Here is a 10,587-nt window from a genome sequence, read left to right as displayed (position 1 = left end):
ATTTTCTAGATGCCGGACCAAGGATTTAGAAATACATAACTTATCACTTTGCATGCAAGATACTAGGAAAGAATTGTTATAGTTAGAATTATCAAGATATGAACCTGTGGAGAACACGTAAACCCTAGTTACTTTGATTAATTGATTAAAATCCAACTTTCAAAGCTGCTAAGTGTCTCTTTCAATTTTGTTAATTATTTTCACTCATTTAGAAATAGAAACCCCCCTTTTATTGTTTTACTTTCCAAGGAAGCCATTGACCAAACAATAGTAATAACAGGTTGAAGTTAAGTCTAGACTATTTTCCTCGTGGGAACGATCCCAACCTCACTAGTTGGGTTATTTAATTGACACGACCGCTTTACTTCTTATTTGAGAAGTAAATTTGAGCGTATCATCTTCTAATCTTTTAACTTTGTAGTAAATACATTTTTGAATATAGTTACTATATCTACACTCAACTTTTTTTTCTTTCTCTTTTCTTTTGATACCAAGCCTTACCAACAATAGTTTTTCTTCTCTCTATTTTGTTTACAGAGTAGAAACTAAGTAAGACAATAGTTGTTAAAAGTAGAGTAGAGAATGTAGCATATTTTAGATTCTTATACATCTTCTATTTAGCAGACACTGGCTTTTATATAGTGTTGAGATGTTGAGACTTGAATCTTTTAGATAAAGAGATGACAACCCAAAAGTTTTTTCTTTAAAAAAAAAAAGCAGTAGAGATTCTTATTTTACAAGAAAAAAAGTTAAGGCTAATCTTCAGCTTCCTTCTTGATTGCTCCAAGATCTTTATTTTATCCTTGTTGATTGACTTCTTTCCTTGTGAAATAATATTGATTCAGTTCAACTGATTGTAGCTGTTATATCTTCCTTAAAACAAATAAGCTTATTTTTTACGGTCATATTTTTGTATTATTTAACCATTCACATATTATAATATCATCATGGAGTGTATTACGAATTCTGTGTACAAAAATTTGTTGCAACCTATTGCACATGCAAGTGTACGTGGTCGCTCCTGTTTACTGTTGAATGAACTTTCGGCCACTTCTCCTACCTAGCATCCTCAAGGTTTTACTTAACTCGATGATCAACCTTTTTCCACCTTACCCATTAATTTGTCAAAATCCTCCTTTCAATAAGTCTTAGCCATAGAGTAGAATAGATCACTTAGGATGGTTCTGCTCCTCTTGAAGATACCAAATACAAAATTAAAGTTTACACTATTAAGAATTGAGAACTAATTTATATCATGAATATCATATCAATACCAAATAATCATCAAAAACAAAAACAATTATCACCATGATACATTTGTTAATAATAATAATGCAACATAAAAGATTTGACATAGAAAATCAAATACTGTCAAACTTTATTCTGTCAAATATCTTTACTTTAAAATTTAAATTGTGCTCTATTTGATTTTACTTCATTACAGCTACGAGTGTTGCTTTATCCTTATACAATTGTCTTGTATTCATCTCTCTATTCTTTGAATCACTTATATAAATCGTGGCTTCTAATTATGGAATATAATATGAATCACAAATTCTTGATTTAACCACAACAAGAGCTTAGGTTGCCATTTTTGTACCTTCGACACATTTAATTTCTTGGATGTAGCATCAAAGTTGTGTATCTCTCAACCATTCTTCTCTATTGTATCAACGTATAGGGCATACATTGCAAATCTAGAATCTCATTTTTTTCACCTCCTAATACAGTTTACATCCATATCGTTCTTAATTTTCAATGGATATGAGTTACCTTCTACGATTTATGTGATTTCAAAATTTTTCCTAATCTCATTGATCTCCAACTTGGCTGAAATGGTGGCTTGAGATTCATAAATCAAATCAGATGTCCAACAACAATTCCATCACATTTGTAACCTTCATAACTCACCTCGCTTACCCAAATTCTTGAATATCTCAACAAAGTCAATACATTCCTATTGTATCAACCAATTTTGTCGAGTAATTTAATTATTTCACTATTTGTGCTGCAATGGAGACTTGATAGAGCTGATGGAAATTTCAATTTTAAAATTTGTGAATCATGGAAATTAAAATCAATTTTATGTTTATTTTCCCTATCAAATGCAACATTCAACTTTCGCGATGTATCACACCTAATGTATCCAGACGAAACTTATATATGCGAATGACTTTTGTTTTAAGAAATTTTTGTAAAATAGTAAAGATAGGGATAGGACAATCTCAACCCGGTGAGGTGACGCCACCACAAGAAAGAATTCTCTTTAAAAAATTTTATTCCCACAAATAGCCTTCCCGTACATTCACTCGTATACTTTCCACCTTCCTCTTAAAAATTATGCCTCCAACAAATCTTCATCCTTCAGTTGCTGTAAATCCTCCTTCCTGTGCACAACCTCCCTTTACTTCAAACAATTGTTATCGTTCTCCCATGCTTCCTTCAACACAATGATCAGTGTCACCAACATCCAACAAATTTCCGCGACCTAAGCATTGCGCTCTTAACCTACACTCTTCAAATTAAGCCTTACATTGTTTATTTAGTGTCTCACCGTCACACCCTGCGCCGTAATTCCTTATTACCCATTAGAGGTGCATTAGAGCTGCATCTCACTCACCAACCTCCATTTAAGTGTTTCAAACCTAGACCAGATTCTGCACAGAACCAGAAACGATGCAAAAATTTTCTTATTTACCCTATCTATATTTTCACATAAATAACATTACCCATATGCATCAGAACTCAAAACAGAAACGGTGTTAACAACCGCCTTATGAATTCCTTCTAATCATTGCACGTCTTGTGTAAAATGCCATACAAATTCGTACGTCACATTCTCAGTTCTTGTGTCATGTTGTTGAAGATGTGCAATGCCGCGTTCCCACGACCTCGCGGCCTACTTAATTTTCTTGCCTAAATTTAAATCTATTCAAAACGTCATTGGAAATTCCTCCAGACTCTCTAAGTATTTTACTTTATCAATCTATACATACTATTGCTATCGAGAACTTTGGTGCCCTTTCTTTGAATCCATAGAAAAACCCCATTGCAAATTCCTACTAAATATCCCAATTGTTTCATAATCTCACGAGTTTCCATTATTCCTACCCTTAAACTTAGGAACTTAATATTCTAGAATTTCGAACTCGAAGATACTACTCCTCTCAAGGATACTCAATTTATTGAGTTCCTGCAGAACTTATGCGCATGAACTACTCGACTCAAGAATCTCAATGATAACGTAGGCTCATGAATACACACTTATTATTCTCATATTCACTTACTCAAGTCTTTAAACAATTATAAGTTATTGTAGAAGACTCCTCGAAATGACTCATAGGGACTTTCTCAAACTTTACCCTTAACTCTACCTCGAATTTGAATTATGAATTTAAGGATCATGATGATAATATATAACATTTTCAATGATTAGATATGGTTTGGATAATTTTAATCAAGAAAAAAGCAATAATAAATTTTTAAATAACTTAGACGGAGCAAACGACAAACGAAAAATGTGGGGGCAAGTGACCTTGACGCATTCCTGGTGTGGGTGCCAACCCCTAAAATTCAGAGGTCTCATCTTGGTGCATTGCAGGAGCAACACTCTAACGTCCCTATTTACATCATGGTAAGTTGCACCACCCCTCGCTGAGAAAAACCTGACAAATATTTCTTCTTTTTTTTAGCCCAAATTCACATAAAATTGGTTGTTTTTCTCAAAATTTCCTTAGATTTGTAAACCTAACACTAGTACAAATCTATGTTTGGGTTAGTGGGATGTGGGGAAATTTTGTTTGTCTCATTGAGTTCCTTCTTTGTTGCCCTAAAAAAAGAAGTATTGACATTGTCTTTGATTGTTGACCAAAGAATAATCTCATAGAGGAATTCAATTAGAAGAACAATTTCCAACTCAACTTTATGCTATGAAGTTTTAGCGACCTTAACATCTAGGAAACATTAGAATCACTCGGAAATATTATTCACCATAAAGAATGACTTGAGTCTTAGATAAATATTTTTGGGTGTTACAATACAACTCAAGAACGATGTTGTTGTGGAGCTAGTCATCTTCTTTTTGCAGTTATTTGAAAACAAAGGAAGTTTAGGCATGGAGTAAGAATAGAAATACCATGCGTAGGGTAATATGACTACTAGTTGTTAGGCTTAGAAACACACGTCAACTATGATATTCTTTCCTCGTCACCATACCTCATTGGCTGCAACTCATAGCTCCCACAAGAGTACATGACGACACACTCTTACTATATTCAAGCTTAAACTAAATCGTAAGGTTCCAGTTTTATGCCTCTCTATAAGGAATCTCATCCCAAGAATATTACTCTATTCAACCAGACTTAATCAAAATTGGCTCATATCAAGAACAACGTAATTTTTATTAACATCACATTCAAGCTTAGTAGTTCAACGATTTCGTAGACTCCTACTAACTAACTCTTTATGAAATTTTTATTCTCTCACCGTCTCTACCATACCAACTAGATTTTCCCGCATTACTACTTGAAACCAACTAAGGGTTCTAATTTAACTAATTCCCATAATAAAACTTCATCCTCCTCTTCCTTCCTCATTATAACTTCATATGGAATTATCACACCATCATTATCAAGATAAGATCATTAACATTCTCCTTTTAACATCACTCCATTACTAAAAGTACGCTTGAAAAGATATCTCTGTAGTCTATTGATGCATAACATGCATGGAGCCAGTCCATACCTAGAATGAAATCAAAATCTACCATGTCCAACTCTACTAGATCAGCTATGGTGCTCTTGTGATTGATGGAAATAGGACAATCACGATAGACTCATTCCGCTAGAATAGAGTCCCCAACAGGTGTAGAAACATAGAAGTGTTCACAGGGTTTTTCAGGAAGAATCTCAAACTGATTTTCAACATCGATACAATCTACGTGTTTGTGGATTTTGTGCATTTGAAGATTACATTTGTTCATGTTTGGACTATGTGTATATTCTAGTGCATCATTTAACATGCAAATTCTCTGTGCAAGTGTTGAAATCTGCTCTTTCCTCTAGAATTCTAATTTCATAGGCAATGACATAAAGGGCTTCCAAAGCCCAAGTTGATTCCAGTTGCGGAACTCTTGACTAAATGCATTGGCAGCGTTTTCAAAAGTCTTCTAAGATTCAACCAAGTTTGAGTCGATGACTTTGTAAGGCACGAAATAGAGGGAGTAGTATATCTGCGTACTGAGAGTATCTATTAGTCTCTCTCATTACTCTGCTAGCATCCTCGAAAGTGATGAGGGCATCAAATAGAGAAAGGAGAAAATATGGTTTTTAAGAGATAGAGAAAATAAGGCATAGAGATTTGGTGTATTGAGATGAAACAATATCGGAGAAGCGATTTAGGAAGTCAGTAATTCGTCTGGGAGCTTCTCCTATGCTTAAATAGGCTAAAGCCATTATTTCTTCTTTAATCCAATTGAAGATTTTGGTATTGAGCAGAATCCCAGAGGTTTTTTTTCTTTCTCCGAGTTTATGTTTTTCTCTGCGACTCAGAATAACAATGACAACACTCTTTCTAAGGCTCAAGTTATCTCCTTCAATACCCCTTTATTTTGTGCATTTTCTTTTGAAGGTAGATGATGTTCCATGAACTATTGCAGGTCCTTTCTTGAGTTTAGATGCTGGTAAAGACTTTTCATCCATAAAAGCAAGATTAACAAACAGTTTTTGCAGTGATTTTGAAGTTCCTTGTAGTCGTAATGGTTGGGGTGCATCACGTTTTTCAATATATCTTGTAAAACTAATAGTATGATTAATGATATATTTTTGTGTTTGAAATATGTTTACTAATATGTCCTCCTATGTTTGGACTATAATGTACATGTCAATTAGTCATTAATATATAAATTTGAATATAACTAGTAGAATGCTGTAAAAAGTTTACTATGTTCATGAACTGCAGGGGTTTACGACTCCCAGACTCACAAATAGTTGGGGTTTTGATTCCAAAAATATGAAACACAGGTTTATTGATATCAATTTGGGGGATTCAAAACCCCTGTGAATAACCCCCTGCAACTGGTACCAGGGGTTGGTGAAAAATCCCTGGGACTTAATTGTGGCAGACCTAACAATAGGGGTTTTCGCAACTGCCGAAACAACAAATTGTGGGGGTTAGTGACTGCCGCAATATGTAATTTTATCCCCGCAATTTGGACTTTTTTTTGTAGCGAGCAACTTAACCAATAATGATAAACTACTCTAAGTGATTTTTTTTGACACAAAAGAGATTAACTCAAGATCAAAATGTTGCAGCTAATCAACGATACCAAATAAGGTAAACATTTAGACAGAAAAAATAGTAGAAAATCAAAGTTAATGTCAAATGCCTAACTAAACTGAGGTAGTAAGCGGGAAATCAGACAAAGAACAAGATGAATATCCCAAACAATAAAATGCTGCCAACTCAAGTTAAAATCTAACATTTTCAATCGAACATCAAATTGCATTAAGACGGAGCCTCGCTATGTGTGTATAACTAAGTATATCTCAAGCTAGCATAAGAAAATCACATAACATGAAATGAACAATACGTAAGCTAATGGACAGTAGCTAACTTACTCATGCCCTTTAAGACGGCAAAAAGCTTTTGCGGAACAAAGAGATTTCTAACAACTGACTATCGCTGAGAATCAACATACATACTCATACAACCCAAAAAAAGAAAAATCAAAAGGAAACAAGGAGCGGGGAATTTAGCATTTTCGGTGACAAGATAACATCAACAAAGTAGAGCAAAGACTCTAGCTCCATGATATATGGAGTCCATTATGGTGTGACTTGAATAAGCTAATATTTTCCAGCATACTTAACAATAATAATAAAAAAAAAAGGGAATAAGCATTAACTTTGAAGAAAGCACATGAGCTGGAGTAAGAGGGAATCCTAAAGATCAACATGGACTCACATGTATTGGAAGATGAGAAGCCTAGGAAGAGGAAGAAATAATGAAAAAAAACGTATAACGTGCTAACAAAAGAAAAACAACTATGAGTAGAAGAAAGTTGAAGCAAAACTCAACTAGAGAAATATGAAGATCACAATATTGAGTACAAGTTTGCAAAAGCTATAACTTGAAATTGCAACCAACTCGATGAAGCGACTAAAAACATATTTATCATATCAAAACATTAGGAATTAAACAACAAACTAACAGCTAACCAAACACAAAATAAAAGCTTTTCAGACGTAAAGTTGTTTCAAGATAGAAGGAGAGGTAGGAAGACATACCTTGTTTCGGGAAGCAAGCAGGGACAAGCGAGTGAGAAGAAGATCATCCTACCACGAGAACTCGACCACGAGTGACAATCAAAGGTTGAAGCAAAAAATGCAACCCACACACTAAAAATATGGTATCCTCTACTTTTCGAAATGTATTTAGCGTGTATTTAGAGTATTTTGCTCAAGTTTTCTTCATATTTTCTTCCTAGGTGAAAATCCAACCAAAAATTATACAACTAAAAAAAAAACTCCCCCCACAACGACTAATGAGCTGCTATGTATAAAAGGGAAAATCTAGGGTTCCCAAATAATGGATGAGAGGGCCCAATTCAAAATTCAAAACCATTCACCAATTACGGTAGACCTACTTTTCTGAGTTTTCAATCTATTCAAAAAGAGGAAAGGGGGAAGCAGACGGACCCGATCGACTCTATTGTCCTTGAGGCGAGACGGGTTTTGATCTCAAAGCCCCAAGGACAAAACGCGTGACATGCCTCCTGCGATGTGTTAACTTGAAAGGGACGCGGGAGGAAGATGACAATATATGTTGTTCTCTGCTTCAACCTTTGTTGCATCTTTGTTATTTCTTTGGGAATTCTACGTAGCTGGCTGGAAAGAATGGGGCTGCTGTAAATAAAAAAAATCGGCCCAACAATGGTTTTGCAATTAAGTTAAGGAAACGATTATACAAAATTGGAAAAATTACATAAATTAATACATTTTAAAAAAGAATTACTGATTTTAGCGATACTTTTTGTTTATTACCATTTATAGCAATATTGTGATAAATTTGTAGTATGTATTCAAAGTGTATTATTTATGCAATATGTTTGAATTATAATTGTTGTTGAAATATATTGTGTTTGTTTGGTAAAAAATAGTCACATTGCATTATAAGTGTACTAAAATGTGTGATAAATGTATTATCCATCATTTAAACTTGTATTATATGTGAATAATAAATTGTTCTTTATAATATGTATTAAACTTGTATTATAAATGAATTAAAAGTGATCAAGTGAAAAAAAATATTAGTGCTATAAATGGTAAATATTTTTTTATTATATCACATTTATGTAAGTTTTTTCCCTACAAAATTCTAACGTAATCAAATCAAATTGACATTTTAATCATATGAGTTTGTTGGTGCTTCAACTAAAAAAGACTAAATAAGGCGGATTAATAACAAATTAATAAATGATCTTCTTAACCTTAGCGATATAAAATAATTAACTTTGATAACGATAAACTAATAACTCGAAAAAATATGTGTATAATTTAAATTAAACTAATATAGTTCTAAAAAATATTTGATAAAATTAAATCTTTTTGAGATGATTTATCGAGTATTTATAAAATAAACTACTTACGTAAAAACATATTTATTATTAAAAATTATAAAAATGAACAAACTAACTTCAAATACTTGAAAGGTGTTTTAAGCTTTTTAAAACTAAATATTTTAAATCGTTCAAAGTTTAAAAAGCTCGGTGATAAATTTGTATTGTGGCGGTCCAAAATTGGATGTCAACAACTGTCCCTCATATAACTTGAATTGATACATGAAATCAAGGAAAATAAAATTGACTAATCCAATTTTGACCGACCACATCTTCATCTTTGGAAAAGCGATTTGGTACGGACTTAAAGGATTATGGCTGAACCCCGAAAATGAGTTTCCTACATATCTTAGGCTATATGAGAATTCAGGTCAATTGTAGTTTGGTACGCTTGATTTAACATATGATTATGAGATAATTCAAAGGTCAATTCGATACCGAATTATGAGGGGACCGAAATGCTTGGAAATAAGATTTAAGAGCGAATGTTTGAATATAACCGAATTTTGCAACATTGTACCCGCCTACATATCCTTATACCTTAGTAATCAGGTTGTTTGTAGTTAAACTCAATCGGTTGAAAAGGAAATCTTTTATGCTAGATAGACTTTTGTTATAGAAAAGTAACAAATTAATCGAGTATGAAAAAGAGGTTAGCCATGAAGGTGGAGCTCTTCGCATCTATAAGTAAGAACTTACATGAACATAATTTCCAAAGCTCTTGGCGCATTGTCACTTGGATTGGAAAGCTGCTTCTGGTAGATACCAAAATTTTCGGATGCAAAGCTGAAACCAAGAAATCTAAAGAAAAACCTACATGACTTCTAATAGGGGTGTGGTTTGATTTTGGTGGAAGTCATTCCTCAGCTCCCGTCCTAAGAGTTTGGCATTCATCTTTGGACTATGTTCCATTTCACTGCCAAGAAAAAGTTTCACGTTGTGCTGCATCCTTTTTTACGTCGTCAGCACCTGTGGTTTGTTTGAGAATTCATCCTCTTGGGATGCTCTTGGAAAAGACTGAGATAAAAATCATTAGCGTAAAATGTAATTCAAACTGGGAGAAACGTCTTTTACCATGTAGACACTTAGCTGCTCCCGTCAATTAAATTACGTTAGTTTTCTTTCAATTTGACGTTGAGCAAATAATGCTTATATCTCATATTTTCCATATAATTCATCAATGTACTCTTCTTTTAATATGAAGTTATAATAAATAGACTGATATAATATATTCATGGCTCTGTTGATGTCGTTCTTGCAAATGAAAATAATGATGATGATTCTTCATTAGTAAGATGACGATAATACATTGTTAAGACGTGAATCCATTGGTAGGATAATGCTACTACATGATAAGATGATGATGATTCTCCATCGATAGGATGATGATGTTGATACTCCATCGATAGGATGATGATTCTTCATTTATTGGATGATGATAATGATAGGATAGTGATGTTGCTCTATCGATAGGATGATGATGATGATGTTACTCCAATGATAGGATGATGATTCTTTATTGGTAGTATGACGATAATGATATTGCTCCATCGATAAGATAATGATGATGATCTATCGATAGGATGATGATAATGATCCATTGGTACGATAATGTTGATCCATTGGTAGGATAATATTGATATTCCATTGATAGGATTATGATTATCTAATGGTAGGATAATGATAATGAAGATTACAAAGATTCGTAGGTAGGTAATTTTGGTATATGTCGGTAAGATGAGGATGATAATGCATTAGTAGGATAGTAATTCTGATCCACTGTTAGGATAGTGTTAATGAAAATGTGTCGGTAAAAGGATAACAATCCATTGGTAGGATAGAGATTATGATCCATTGGTAGGATAATATTGATGAAAATCCATTGGAAGGATGATGTCGATGATCCATTGGTAGGATAACGTTAATGATCTATAAGCAGGATAATGTCAATCCATTGGTAGGATAATGCT

The 10,587-nt window shown here is 33.5% G+C and overlaps 1 long non-coding RNA gene across 1 annotated transcript; it reads right to left on the bottom strand.

Moving 5' to 3' along the window:
• Positions 1 to 590: 590 nt before the first annotated feature.
• LOC114076815 lies at positions 591 to 7,888 on the bottom strand. Its single transcript, XR_003577852.1, has 2 exons — positions 7,287 to 7,888; positions 591 to 1,192 (listed from the first exon to the last, which is right to left on the bottom strand). It is a non-coding gene; the product is annotated as an uncharacterized LOC114076815 (long non-coding RNA).
• Positions 7,889 to 10,587: the final 2,699 nt, after the last annotated feature.

This window comes from Solanum pennellii, chromosome 4, assembly GCF_001406875.1.
Source record: "Solanum pennellii chromosome 4, SPENNV200".
Lineage (NCBI taxonomy): Eukaryota > Viridiplantae > Streptophyta > Magnoliopsida > Solanales > Solanaceae > Solanum > Solanum pennellii.
Note: the sequence above shows the minus strand (reverse complement) of the source record. Positions and strands in the feature narration are given on the sequence as shown.